At 43.2% G+C, this 15,567-nt stretch overlaps 2 long non-coding RNA genes across 2 annotated transcripts in view; both read left to right on the plus strand.

The window, feature by feature from the left end:
- The window catches only part of LOC141058195 (uncharacterized), a 29,976-nt gene that overhangs the window by 7,672 nt on the left and 6,737 nt on the right, over nt 1–15,567 (plus strand). The window lies entirely within an intron of this gene.
- Nucleotides 2,592–7,350, plus strand: LOC141058194 (uncharacterized). Its single transcript, XR_012222119.1, has 2 exons — nt 2,592–4,344; nt 7,059–7,350. It is a non-coding gene; the product is annotated as an uncharacterized lncRNA (long non-coding RNA).

Below are 15,567 nucleotides of genomic sequence, written 5' to 3' on the forward strand. Positions count from 1 at the left end.
TACAGTAGGCCTTGGTATGACTATACTAGGCCGTGGTATTTCACATATTACTATACTACTAGCCCCAAGGCCTACTATACTCATATTTGAAATACCACGGCCTAGTGTAGTCATTCCAAGGCCTAGTGTAATAACTCTAGTTTTACCAACTAGAATCTGGTTTCATGAAAAACAAACTGTTGAAACTTGTCTAAAAAATAAGTTTCTTTCTAGTTTCACCAGTTTGTTTTTTGTGAAACAAGATGCTAGTTGTTAAAAATCGAGTTATTACAGTAGGCCTTGGTATGACTATACTAGGCCGTGGTATTTCACATATTACTATACTACCAGCCCCAAGGCCTACTATACTCATATTTGAAATACCACGGCCTAGTGTAGTCATTCCAAGGCCTAGTGTAATAACTCTAGTTTTACCAACTAGAATCTGGTTTCATGAAAAACAAACTGTTGAAACTTGTCAAGTTTCACCAGTTTGTTTTTCGTGAAACAAGATCCTAGTTGGCAAAAATAGAGTAGGCCTTGGTATGACTATACTAGGCCGTGGTATTTCACATATGACTATACTAGTAGGCCCAAGGCCTACTATACTCATATTTGAAATACCACGGCCTAGTATAGTCATTCCAAGGCCTAGTGTAATAACTTGTAAGTTGGAATGGAGCAGATTACATTCATCCACTCAATGCTGACTTGTATTCCCCATGGACTTTCATTGGGGTTGGGTTTTGAGGGTTGTGTTTTGAGAAAATCACATACTTTTTTTTCAACTAGTTGCACAATTTTCTCTTGAAAAAAATTGGTTTCCTGATTCATGGCCTGCAGCTTTGCTCGTTCCAATATATTTCACGCAGACTAGCAATGCTGCATTTTAACTCATATGTGTATTTACCTGCCCAGGTGTGTGAACATCAAAAAATTCAGTTATACATGGGAAGTTTTTTATTTAATTGGAGTTTAAAAAATATAGTGCACTCAGTAATGGTATCAAATAAGGTTTTTTATTACCATAAACAAACAAAAACATTACACCATTTCATCTTGCCAGTGCACCCATCCTACATCAGAAATAAAGTAGGCCGCAAATTGGTCCCTCATTTGGCCAACTTCAACGGATGACCTGAGAGTGTGCTGAGTGAATTCAGGCAATGGGTTAGGAGCATCATCGTCCAGTTCAAAGGTCGGGTGCTCTTTAGCCATCACAAAGTTATGTAGAACCACACAGGCCTTCACCACCTCATCGACTGTTTCAAGTTTAAGATTAATGGCCGTGCCCAGAATTCGCCATGTGGAGACAAGAATCCCAAAAGCACACTCGACAGTTCTTCTGGCCCTGGTCAGCCTGTAATTAAATATTTTTTTGGTGTGGTCCAAGTCCCGGCTGGAGTAGGCTTTCAGTAAGTTTCCGCACATTTGAAAAGCCTCATCGCCAACCATTACAAAGGGCAGTGGTGGAGCTTCGGTGTGAGGAAGAGGCCGTGGCATAGGGAAATTAAATTGGTTGCCATACAACCTCCGGCCCATGTCTGAGTTTTTAAAAGCCTGTGAGTCATTACCACGGCCAAATGCTCCAATGTCCACTGCTACAAACATACATCCGGCATCCGCAATCGCAATGAGTACTATTGAAAAGTACTTTTTGTAATTATAGTACTCAGATCCCGTTCTTTGGGGTTTGATGATCCGTATGTGTTTACCATCAACAGCTCCCAAACAGTTGGGAAAATTGCATACTGTCCAGAATTTGTCAGCAATTTCCATCCACTTTTCAGCGGTGGGCAGGGGCATAAATTCTGGACAAAGAACATTCCAGAGAGCCCGGCAGGTGTCAGCAACAATTCCAGACAAGGTAGAGATTCCAATACGGTACTGGAAGTGTAGTGAAGATAGGGTTTCTCCAGTCGCCAGGAATCTGTGAACAGACAAAGAAGTAAAATTAATATTTATGTATATTATTTTAAAAAACTATAAAATAAAATATTAGTACATTCACGAAAACTAATTACCCAAGGTTTTGAATACTAAATTTAAAAAAAAAACATCAGACCGCACCCCTTGGTTTTTAAAACATACCGTAATGTCACCAGTAGCCGTTCCTCAGGAGGAATCGCACGACGGAGCTGTGCGTCCTGTCTCCGGATGGATTGTTGGACACGAGCAAGCAAATCCATGAAACTTTCGTGGGACATCCTGATATAATCTGTAAATTTCTCCGGGTTTGACTGGAGCTCGCTGTAGAGGGTGTGGTATGCCCCACGGCTCTCCCGGAGTTCAACAATCGGATGTATCCACATACGCCGCCGTCTTCGCTGCCTCTCTCTCTTCCTCTGTTCGTGGCAAGCAACTGCATACGCCTGAGCCATCGCGATGTCCAAATCCAAGTTGAAGTGAAAACTCTTCCAGCGCAGATCCATGGTCACGAGAAGAATCAAGCAAATGTGAAGAATACTGTAGACAGGGTCTATATATTAACATACCACACCCACAATGAAGTCCCATTGGTCTTGTGTGTTGTTGAATGGTTGTTTTTTCTTTTTTGTGGGGTTTTTCCAAAATCTGTAAAAAAACGCAAACGCACAAAAAACGCATACAAACGCGCAAAAACGCTGCGTTTTTTTCCTGCATGCGCATAAAAATGCTTGAAAAAAACGCAGCGTTTGTATGCATTTGTATGCGTTTTTTCAATGCGTTTTTTTGCGGGAAAAACGCGCTGCAAAAAAAAGCAAGTGTGAAACTAGCCTTAGCGAGTCGTGCCAATGATGATTGCATTCAGAATTGCGACCAAGATCACCTTGGGTGTACGGTCTTTCACAAGACCAAAGAAGATAATCGCATAGCAATGTCATTTGAAGATAGACTGTTCCTAGAGATGATGGAGCAAGGAATGGTGCAGGACAAAATGATGAGCTGGATTGCACCTCTACCCTTCAAGCCTCAAAGACAACGCTTGTCTAACAACAGAGAACAAGTTTACAAACGATCTGTTTCCCTCAGGCACAGCTTCCATAATAAACCAGAGATGAAAGACCATTTCTTAACCTTCATGGAGAAGATATGTAAGAACGGTCATGCAGAGTTAGCACCTACACTTCAAGAGTTTGAGGACCACTGGCACCATGGTAAACACGTCCACACAGCTCTACAGCTAGAGCAGTCGAAGAATATAATTATCTGAGCTGTACAACGGGAAAACTATGCTAAAGAAATCGACTGTTTAACCAATTAACGACCAATACCAAAAGATAGTGTTCTGAGGAAACTCAGAGCAGCAAGAAAACCGCAACTCTCTTCCAACTTGGATATGAATGACGTAGAAAAATACCTAAGTGTACAAGGGTGTACTTGGACATTCAACCCACCACATTCTTCACATATGGGAGGTGTATAGGAAAGAATGATAGGTGTCACAAGGAGAATCCTTGATTTAATCTTCTTACAGGAAGAATCTGCAAGACTGACATACGAAAGCGCGACAACATTCATGGCCGAAGTGTCAGCCATCATAAACGCCAGACCGTTAACTCCAATTTCCAGTGATCCTGGTGACCCAACGGTTCTCACCCCAGCCCTGCTGCTTACGCAGAAGGCCGACCCTAATTGCTCTCCACCTGGAGAATTTAATGTTAAAGACCGTTACAGGAGTCGATGGAGACAAGTACAGAGTCTCTCCAATGCCTTTTGGGACAAGTGGAAAAAACAGTACCTGCCTACTCTGCAACAGAGGAGAAAGTGGCAAACCAGCAAGCCTAACCTCCAGCCTGGCGATATAGTACTAATGAAAGACTGTCAGTCTCGGAGAAATGAATGGCCATTAGGTCTCATTACCCAGACATTCCCAAGTAAGGATGGAATCGTACGTAAGTTGGAAGTAAAAATAGGAAAACAAGGAGAGACCAAATTGTTCCTCAGGCCAGTAGGGGAACTCGTTCTGCTGTTCTCGTCCAATAAACACAATAGTGACGTCGGCTGACGTTCAGCTGGGAGTGTTCTGTCCAGCCATATAATTGCTGTCTAGAAAGTCATTTTTGTGTGTATTAATCCTTCATATATTTCATACTGTAAGGTAACAGCACCACCTGCTGGCTGTTGCTGTCTAGAAAGTCATTTTTGTGTGTATTAATCCTTCATATATTTCATACTGTAAGGTAACAGCACCACCTGCTGGCTGTTTAATGCATAGATTCTAGTTTAATTTGCAATGTATTGTGGGATTGTTCCTGTTATATCATAGTCTTGTTTATGACACAGTGAGGGGAACAGCAGCCTTTATTCCTCCATGTGTCTTAGGAGAATCTACACCATTCGTGTTCTTCATACTTCTTAAACAGCCTGCTCTAAGCATAGTTGGTAAGCACTATCTAGGTGTTATAATCCTGTGTTTATAATGTTGTTGTATTAAATAGGTAATCATCAGCTATGTATTACCTCATGGTACCTATGTATTACCTCACGGTACATATGTATTACCTCATGGTACCTATGTATTACCTCATGGTACCTACAGTTGTGGCCAAAAGTATTGACACCCCTGTAGTTCTGTCAGATAATACACAGTTTCTTCCTGAAAATGATTGCAAACACAAATTCTTTGGTATTATTATCTTCATTTAATTTGTCTTAAATTAAAAAACACAAAAAGAAATGGATATAATTCAACACCAAACATAAAAAAGAGGGTGGACAAAAGTATTGGCACTGTTCAAAAAATCATGTGATGCTTCTCTAATTTGTGTAATTAACAGCACCTGTAACTTACCTGTGGCACCTAACAGGTGTTGGCAATAACTAAATCACACTTGCAGCCAGTTGACATGGATTAAAGTTGACTCAACCTCTGTCCTGTGTCCTTGTGTTTACTACATTGAGCATGGAGAAAAGAAAGAAGACCAAAGAACTGTCTGAGGACTTGAGAAACCAAATTGTGAGGAAGCATGAGCAATCTCAAGGCTACAAGTCCATCTCCAAAGACCTGAATGTTCCTGTGTCTACCGTGCGCAGTGTCATCAAGAAGTTTAAAGCCCATGGCACTGTGGCTAACCTCCCTAGATGTGGACGGCAAAGAAAAATTGATAAGAGATTTCAATGCAAGATTGTGCGGATGTTGGATAAAGAACCTCGACTAACATCCAAACAAGTTCAAGCTGCCCTGCAGTCCGAGGGTACAACAGTGTCAACCTGTACTATCCGTCGGCGTCTGAATGAAAAGGGACTGTATGGTAGGAGACCCAGGAAGACCCCACTTCTTACCCCGAGACATAAAAAAGCCAGGCTGGAGTTTGCCAAAACTTACCTGAAAAAGCATAAAACGTTTTGGAAGAATATTCACTGGTCAGGTGAGACAAAAGTAGAGCTTTTTGGGCAAAGGCATCAACATAGAGTTTACAGGAGAAAAAAAGAGGCATTCAAAGAAAAGAACACGATCCCTATAGTCAAACATGGCAGAGGTTCCCTGATGTTTTGGGGTTGCTTTGCTGCCTCTGGCACTGGACTGCTTGACCGTGTGCATGGCATTATGAAGTCAGAAGACTACCAATAAATTTTGCAGCATAATGTAGGGCCCAGTGTGAGAAAGCAGGGTATTATGAATGAGTCACCGTAGGAGGCAAAAACAGAAACGCTAGCTAAGTCCAGAAAACCAGAGAAGTTGGCAGCTATCGGATTGCAGACCCCTGAACCTATCAACAACAACTAGCAGTAGCCGTGGGGGGTTCCTACGGTGCCCTAGACCCCTCGATCACAGCCAAAGAACTACATAGCCTAAAGACAGAAAGGGAAATCTAAACTGCCCCAGAGTAGACCCCAAAGCAATAGGCAGCCCCTAACATATAATGACGGTGAAGGAAGAAGAAAAAACACTAACACAGATAGAAAGACAGACTGAGCAAATGATGGGGCCCAAGCTAACTAGATAGGACAGGATAGAAAAGCTGCTGTCTGCAATCCGCCAAAAACCCTATCAAAACAAGAGCCAACAGACTGACAAGGAAAAAGGCCCTGAAGACGCTAGGCTTCAAAAAGACTATGTCAGTACTCAGGTATTTTCTGAAGACAGAGCAAAAAGACACAAAGGAATTCAGCTCACCCCAGCAGGGAATGGCAGAATCCAGAAAAGCAAGGCATAACAAAACCAAAACACAAATGCAAAAAGCAAAGCAGAAAACTTAGCTTTTGAGGAGCAGGAGCAGGAATCAGACTGGTCTCCTAGAATCCCTCAGAGAAATCACCAGCGAGGCAGAAGGGCATCGGCTGCCTTATATCCAGTCAGCAATTCCCGTCACCCAGTCATCCTCTACCAGCTCAGGTGTTTGGTAATCAGCCTCACTACCTTCCTTCACCAGAAGAGGGAGTTCATCAGACCTCAATGGTGAAGGGGAAAATGAACTCATAACAGCTGGGTCTCCCTCAGAGGTCATGGGTCTTCCAGCAGGACAATGACCCAAAACACACTTCAAAAAGCGCTAGAAAATGGTTTGAGAGAAAGCACTGGAGACTTCTAAGGTGGCCAGCAATGAGTCCAGACCTGAATCCCATAGAACACCTATGGAGAGATCTAAAAATGGCAGTTTGGAGAAGGCACCCTTCTAATATCAGGGACCTGGAGCAGTTTGCCAAAGAAGAATGGTCTAAAATTCTAGCAGAGCATTGTAAGAAACTCATTGATGGTTACCGGAAGCGGTTGGTCGCAGTTATTTTGGCAAAAGGTTGTGCAACCAAGTATTAGGCTGAGGGTGCCAATACTTTTGTATGGCCCATTTTTGGAGTTTTGTGTGAAATGATCAATGTTTTGCTTTTTTGCTTCATTCTCTTTTGTGTTTTTTCATTTAAGACAAATTAAATGAAGATAATAATACCAAAGAATTTGTGTTTGGAATCATTTTCAGGAAGAAACTGAGTATTATCTGACAGAATTGCAGAGGTGTCAATACTTTTGGCCACAACTGTATGTATTACCTCATGGTACCTATGTATTACCTCATGTTACTGTGTATTGCAGTCTATCTGTATTTTTATGCTCTGCGCAGTTATATATTCTGAAATGCTCCTGTTATTGCATCCTATAGTTTCACCCTTTCCCGTCACCTCTGCAATCAATATAAGAAGGTTACAATTTTACAGCCTCTTTTTCTTAAAGAAGACAGGGGGTTTAGCTACATGTCTCATTGCACATCCTGCTAACGTGTATGAGGACAGTATACTGACAGTTACAGGAGGAGTGAGGGTCCTGCTTGCGAACTTACACTTTTTAAATATGTGGAATTTGCTAAAGAATTGCAATGGATCAGTGATTGGACCTGGCCTTGGAGATATTAAGAACTGTCGCAAGTTTTACACTAATAAATAAGTCTACACTGTCACCTTGTGGTTACTTTGTATATTACCAATAGTTCAGCTGAACTCAACTACTTATTTATTTTACTCAGATATATAACTCAGATATATAGCGCCATTAATTCCACAGCACTTTAGGGCTGTCGTCATCACTATCCCCATTGGGGCTCACAAGCTACACTCCCTATCAGTATGTCTTTGGAATGTGGGAGGAAATTCACCCAAACATGGGGAGACCATACAAACTCCTTGCAGGACCCCAATGCTGCAAGGTTGCAGTGCTAACCACTGAGCCTTATCGCATACTGTTGGATATGTTGGAAGACAACATGGACAATGTATATATCATAAGAATACTGAACTTACAATTGAATCCATAAACGCTGGATAACATCAAAGACTTAAGGGCCTATCACACTAAGAGATATCGCTAGCAATATCGCTATAACTTGTGATGTTATAGCGATATTGCTAGCGATATCGCTGTGTCTGATACTTACCTCCGACCGCTCCCCCGCTGGTTATCGCTGATCGTGCGAGAACGTCCAGGACCATTTCTCGTGGTCAGCTTCCTGCGGCGCTTCCTGTGGAGAGACGAGCGACGAGCGTGGAGCCGAGCGGGACGACGCAGGATCGCCTAGAGTGACAGGTAAGTACCGACCCCTGCTATGTCGCTGCTGGGGTCTGCCTGTGTGGCAGCTCACTAGTGACCACTTAGCGATGTACCAGCGATCCTGACCGCATCATATCGCTGGTACATCGCTAAGTGTGACAGTACCTTTACATCAAAGAGGCCATGAGCAGTAGGGATGGGTGGGTCAGGAAAGCTACAATGAAGGAAGGCAATTGTGTGTCCTGTGGTGTGGTGCCTTTTGTCCTGGTGATAGAGTAAAGAGAGCACCTATATGTAAGATGGACATCTTGTCTGGCCCTTTGGAAGGTACATAACCCTGCTGTGTTTGGCTTACAAACCATTGATCTTCACTGCAGCCTAAATTGAATTTTAACCTGTCCTTTTTGACACAATGACCTTTTGGCTATATACAAAGACTGTTACCACCCACCTTTCGTGTCTCCCTCTTTCCTCATATACTGTAAGCTTGCGAGCAGGGCCCTCATTCCTCTTGGTATTTGTGATGACCTATGTAATTATTGTTATGCTGTAATGTCTATCGTCTGTACCAGTCCCCTCTAAAATGTAAAGTGCTGCGGAATATGTCGGCGCAATAAAAATACAATTTATTATTATTATTATTATTATTATACTTCATCTGCAGGAAGATGAAGACCACTGCAACTGCAATCACCTCCATGCCATACCACATTGATGCAGTAATTGATGCAAAAGGAGCCCCGACCAAGTACTGAGTGCATTTACTGAATATACATCTCAGTAGGCCAACATTTCATTGGCTGTAAGCCATAATCATCAACATTAACAGAAATAAACATGTGAAATAGATCACTCTGTGTGCAATGACTCTATATAATATATGAGTTTCACTTTCTCTATTGAAGAACTGAAATAAATTAACTTTTTGATGATATTCTAATTTTGTGAGGAGCACCTGTATGTTATTGTAAATATCCTATTTGATATAAAGTAAGTCCCCTTTTAAAGATTCATCACCGCTTATTAAATAATATGATCTGGCACCCCAAAACACAGCAAATTCTACAATATGCAAACACACACATACAGTATATACATACATACACACAAACATATATACATATATGCACACACTAATACACACACATACTAATACACACACATACGCACGCACTTACACACACATAAATATACACATACATACAGTGGGGAAAAAAAGTATTTAGTCAGTCAGCAATAGTGCAAGTTCCACCACTTAAAAAGATGAGAGGCGTCTGTAATTTACATCATAGGTAGACCTCAACTATGGGAGACAAACTGAGAAAAAAAAATCCAGAAAATCACATTGTCTGTTTTTTTTTTCATTTTATTTGCATATTATGGTGGAAAATAAGTATTTGGTCAGAAACAAAATTTCATCTCAATACTTTGTGATATATCCTTTGTTGGCAATCACAGAGGTCAAACGTTTTCTGTAAGTCTTCACAAGGTTGCCACACACTGTTGTTGGTATGTTGGCCCATTCCTCCATGCAGATCTCCTCTAGAGCAGTGATGTTTTTGGCTTTTCGCTTGGCAACACGGACTTTCAACTCCCTCCAAAGGTTTTCTATAGGGTTGAGATCTGGAGACTGGCTAGGCCACTCCAGGACCTTGAAATGCTTCTTACGAAGCCACTCCTTCGTTGCCCTGGCGGTGTGCTTTGGATCATTGTCATGTTGAAAGACCCAGCCACGTTTCAGCTTCAATGCCCTTGCTGATGGAAGGAGGTTTGCACTCAAAATCTCACGATACGTGGCCCCATTCATTCTTTCATGTACCCGGATCAGTCGTCCTGGCCCCTTTGCAGAGAAACAGCCCCAAAGCATGATGTTTCCACCACCATGCTTTACAGTAGGTATGGTGTTTGATGGATGCAACTCAGTATTCTTTTTCCTCCAAACACGACAAGTTGTGTTTCTACCAAACAGTTCCAGTTTGGTTTCATCAGACCATAGGACATTCTCCCAAAACTCCTCTGGATCATCCAAATGCTCTCTAGCAAACTTCAGACGGGCCCGGACATGTACAGGCTTAAGCAGTGGGACACGTCTGGCACTGCAGGATCTGAGTCCATGGTGGCGTAGTGTGTTACTTATGGTAGGCCTTGTTACATTGGTCCCAGCTCTCTGCAGTTCATTCACTAGGTCCCCCCGCGTGGTTCTGGGATTTTTGCTCACCGTTCTTGTGATCATTCTGACCCCACGGGGTGGGATTTTGCGTGGAGCACCAGATCGAGGGAGATTATCAGTGGTCTTGTATGTCTTCCATTTTCTAATTATTGCTCCCACAGTTGATGTCTTCACTCCAAGCTGGTTGGCTATTGCAGATTCAGTCTTCCCAGCCTGGTGCAGGGCTACAATTTTGTTTCTGGTGTCCTTTGACAGCTCTTTGGTCTTCACCACAGTGGAGTTTGGAGTCAGACTGTTTGAGGGTGTGCACAGGTGTCTTTTTATACTGATAACAAGTTTAAACAGGTGCCATTACTACAGGTAATGAGTGGAGGAAAGAGGAGACTCTTAAAGAAGAAGTTACAGGTCTGTGAGAGCCAGAAATCTTGATTGCTTGTTTCTGACCAAATACTTATTTTCCACCATAATATGCAAATAAAATGAAAAAAAAACAGACAATGTGATTTTCTGGATTTTTTTTTCTCAGTTTGTCTCCCATAGTTGAGGTCTACCTATGATGTAAATTACAGACGCCTCTCATCTTTTTAAGTGGTGGAACTTGCACTATTGCTGACTGACTAAATACTTTTTTTCCCCACTGTATATACACATACATACGCACACACTAATACACACACATTACCATACATATATACACATACACAAACACTAATACACACACATACATACGCACACACTAATACACACACATACATACGCACACACATACGCACACACAAATATACACATACATATATACACATACATATATACACACATTGTAGGGATTCAACTCGCTCAGGAGCAACGGAAGTCAATCAGGAGGCACGTTCCTTTAAAAGTTCATAGGGTTTATTGCTTCATAACCCATAAAGCAATGTGCAATAGTCATGATGAATACGTCAGACTACATGAAGGAAGCAAACAGGCAACTTATGGACACACGCTACTATAGAAAATTGGAGTCAGATCCTACACAGTACTATTACAAGGAGCTAAACAAGTTGGTATCTTGTCTGCCTGACCAGTCCATAAGAGCCGGTGATGACCTGATACCAGAGAGTCCAAGAATAGGGACATTCTACATGCTTCCCAAAATCCACAAATCTGGAAATCCAGGAAGACCAATTATTTCATGTGTGGGCACCCTCACTGAGCAGGTATCTGGATGGGTAGAGGGTATTCTTAAACCACTGGTGAAGGATACAACTAGCTACATTCAGGACACAACTGACCTATTGAATAAACTAGCAGCAATAGGTCCTCTACCAGAAGGAACCATCCTGGCCACCATGGATATGGAATCTTTGTACTCTAATATCCCACACCAAGATGGATTAAATGCCTGCAAATTCTTCGTGGAAAACACAGGGACTGATGCCGATGCTGTGGTGAAACTTATAAAATTCATCCTCACCCACAATTACTTTGAATTTGACAACAAAATCTATCTACAGGAGACTGGCACAGCTATAGGAAGTAAAATGGCTCCACAATATGCAAATCTTTTCATGGCCAAGCTTGAAAGCGACTTTTTGTCCTCATGCCCCATCAGGCCCCTGGCCTACTACCGCTTCATTGATGATATTTTAATCATCTGGACGGAGTCTGAGCAATAGCCTAAAGATGTTCCACGAACAGTTTAATCAATTTCAACCCACCATCAATTTAACACTCAACTACTCCAGCACTGAGATTAACTTTTTGGACACCATCATTAAGCTAAAAAACAATGAAATAGAGACATCCCTGTATCAGAAGCCAATCGACCATCCAACATACCTTAAATGGGACAGTTTCTATCCAAAACACATAAAGAACTCTATTATCTATAGCCAAGCCATCAGATACAATCGTATATGTTCCAACCCCATGGATAGAGACAAACACCTTGGTCGCCTCAAAAAGACCTTTTTAAATCAGGGCTACCATCCAACAAAAACTGAAAACCAAATTACAAGAGCCACCAGAATGTCAAGGAATCACCTGCTACATTACAAAGCTAAAGAAGAAAATAACCGGGTGCCTCTAGTAGTCACCTACAATCCAAATCTGGAAGTGCTAAGGGGAGCTGCACGGAAATTACAACCTTTACTACAAAAAGATGCACGATTACAATCCATTTTTCCAGACCCCCCACTACTGTGCTTTAGGCAGCCCCCAAATCTAAGAAGCATCATTGTCAGAAGCTCCCTGTCCTCTCCAACAGCTGGAGGAACCTTTCCTTGCAACCAGAAAAAATGTAAAACCTGTCCATCTATAATGACCACGGACAAGATAAAGATCCCCAATTCACATCAGGACTACAAGATCCCAGGTACTTTCAGCTGCATTACATCTAATGTGGTGTACTTAATTATTTGTACTAAATGTCCAACAGAGGGTCTGTATGTGGGGGAGACAGGGCAAAAGCTTAGAACAAGGATGAATTCTCATCGTCACACAATAAGAGAAAAAAGAATGGATCTACCTGTGGCAAAACATTTTTGTACGCCTCATCACAGCAACATGGATATGAAATTACTGGTATTGAAAGGTAACTTCACATCTCAGAGAGAGAGGAGTCTGTGGGTATAAATTTATGACGACCTTTGACACTCTCAATGCTGGAATGAGTGTGTCGCATGGATTTATGTCTTTTTACATCAATTAAGGAATTTGCTCCTAAGACCGCGTGGGGGCATCACAACACATTAGGAGACCCCAATCAGAGGACAATAAAACATCCGGACTCCTTATCTATGAACTGGAGCAATATTTATGTTTCTCCCTCTGCCATAATGATAGTTCTGCTTCACATCACTTGTCTTATCTATTGCGTTATTTCTGTGCTGTATTGTGCATAAATATGTGACTCTTCATATTTTGTATTAGTCTATGCCTGATGAAGAGACCTGAGTAGTCTCGAAAGCTTGCAATGTGTTACCATCTTTTCAGTTAGCCATTAAAAGGTATCAACCACTGAGGACTTTCAATTCTGAATATTTTTCTATCTACTGGCTAACACGGTACAAAGATATACATCTTTCCTGTAACCCATAAAGCAGCACAAAACACAAGGAATAGCCTTTAGCTCAGGCGAAAGCAAGCATAAATGTCCATTAGTTCAGGCTCAGTCCTGGAGCCTCAGCAAAACACAGGAGGCTTATCCCTCCTCACATACAGCCAATATACACAGGCCTCACTGGGTCAGCAGCCTCAGCACGTGGTCTTCAGGAAGGTAGCACACTTTCCTCCACATAGGCCTGCCGGGACCTTCCACATGGCTCAATCAGATCTATGCGCTCTCTCTCATGTGACCTACTCTGGTTACCTTATATGGTCCGTAGCCATGCCCACCGGGTCACATGGCTATGAGCTCATCACAGGTCCTTCAAGCATTCATACACATATATTTTATTATGATACTCTTAAACACACCCCTGGGTGGATTTGTAGATAGCTCTCGCTGACACAGTGTAACAACAGCTCAGCAGTGCCTCTGCTGATCAGCACATAAGCAAGCCTTCATCTCAAGACCACCTACCTTGAGATACATAACGATCCTTCAGCATCCTATACCCATTACCACAATGGATATGACTGTAGGCCCATCCTGGAACACCCACACAGCACCCCCTAGCGGACATAGTGGTCAATGCACCACATACCTCCCCCCTCTGTTCAAAGTTGTGGGGTTGAACACATGACATCACCCAGGGATCTCGAGACCGGGCACCCATGTCACCTTGCCCTACAAGTCGAGAGGACCATCTCCGTCTGTTTCGGTAGTCATACTGCATCATATTTACGTTAGGCCTCCCCCGCCCCCAGTATCCCGGCCTTGGGCTTTGGCCTTCCCGTCAACGTCCGTCAGTGTGACCAGACACTCTTTAGTCTCCACCTGTCTGCAGTGTGCTCCGTCACCCGACCTTTCTCTCACTGGCCGGCTCTCCTGGTTCGTACGGTCAAGAGTCCTACGTCCAGTGGGCTAACTGGCTGGTCTGAGTCTGACCCCCTGTCGCTACGTCCACCACCGGGTCTCGTGCCTATGCTACTAAGATTAGAACTGCCACTTGCGGACTCTCGATGTTCTTGTCTTTGACTCCCTGTCCTTTCATTATTTGGAGGATCCCTTCGGGTTCTTACACCTTGGATTGGAGGTGGATGCCACCTGACGTTCTGTATCTGCTTATTCAACTGCAGTCGGTCCTGTCTTAGCTGCTCTATCTCCTTCAGGTACGCTACCAGATATTCCAGGAGCATGCAAAGCTTCCCAATGCTTTCCATCGAGCCAACCACAATGACTGGAACCATGTCACCTTCAACAGCAACTTGGATTTCCCCAGCAGGTGGGATCCTCACTCTCTTCACACTGGATCGATTTACCATCTCCTGCATCACCTTTCCAAGTCTGCCAACGACTTTCCCCACCAGATTTCTGAGTACCGGAATTATGTCTTCCACAAAGCCCAGCCGACTTTGAGCTTCCCTCGCAAGCTCCTGGTGTCGAGTGGCTTTCCTATTACACTCCACGAGCATCTGTTTCGTGCGGAGGCATTGTAGGTGCATCTCCTTCAGGACAGCCACCCTTCTCTCTGTGTCTTCTGTTTCTGCCAGTATCACCAACTGGTCTGTCTCTGGTGCCCAGTTCACACTATAGGCCTATACTGCCTTTTAAAAGGTCTCATGCACACCCTCGCTGGCACATGTTTCTCGCACGTCTTTGGGTACCTCCATCACGCACTTGAAGGTCATGGACTTGCTCTCATCCTGGACAGATGGCTTTGGGTTTACCACAGACACTTCCCTCAAGTTATCTACCCCGACCGGGTGACTGTCTTGTGCAGCTCTTGGCTCGCCATCTTCCTGAGATTTAAAGTCTTCAGGACCCTTTTCCAAGATGGGCTTTGGCAGTTCTGCCTTGTTATCACTCGGGCCCGGCTGCTGTACATCTTCGTCCCAGCTCTTCTCCCGCAGAAGACCTTTAACTACTCCTCTGAGTTCTTGGAGAACTTTATCCCGCTCCTCTGCCAGGTAGCGACGCTCATCCTCCCTCCGGAGAATCTCCTGTTGATGTTTCTCTTGGGCCTCTCTGAGCACCTCCATATCCTTCACTATAGCTTTGTTCATAGTTTGACACGCTGACAGGTGACCTCTGAGCTCAGAGACTTCTTTCTTCAGCTCATGCACTCTGTGCTCAGCTGCTTGCCTTAGTACCCTGTTATGAATGGGTGACGAGGAGGAAATAAAAAACAACACAAGCTAAGTCTCAGAAAACCAAATAGGTTGGTAACTATGCAGACTGCAGATCCCTGATCCTAACACCCAACTAGCAGCAGTCGTGGAGCGTTCCTACGGTGGTCCTAGACACCTCGTCACAACTGGAGAGCTAAATAAGCCTAAAGCAGGAAAAGAGGAAAACTAACTGCCCCAGAGC

This window comes from Dendrobates tinctorius, unplaced genomic scaffold (genome assembly GCF_039654945.1).
Source record: "Dendrobates tinctorius isolate UK_male_01 unplaced genomic scaffold, ASM3965494v1 ptg000211l, whole genome shotgun sequence".
NCBI classification, from domain to species: Eukaryota; Metazoa; Chordata; class Amphibia; order Anura; family Dendrobatidae; genus Dendrobates; species Dendrobates tinctorius.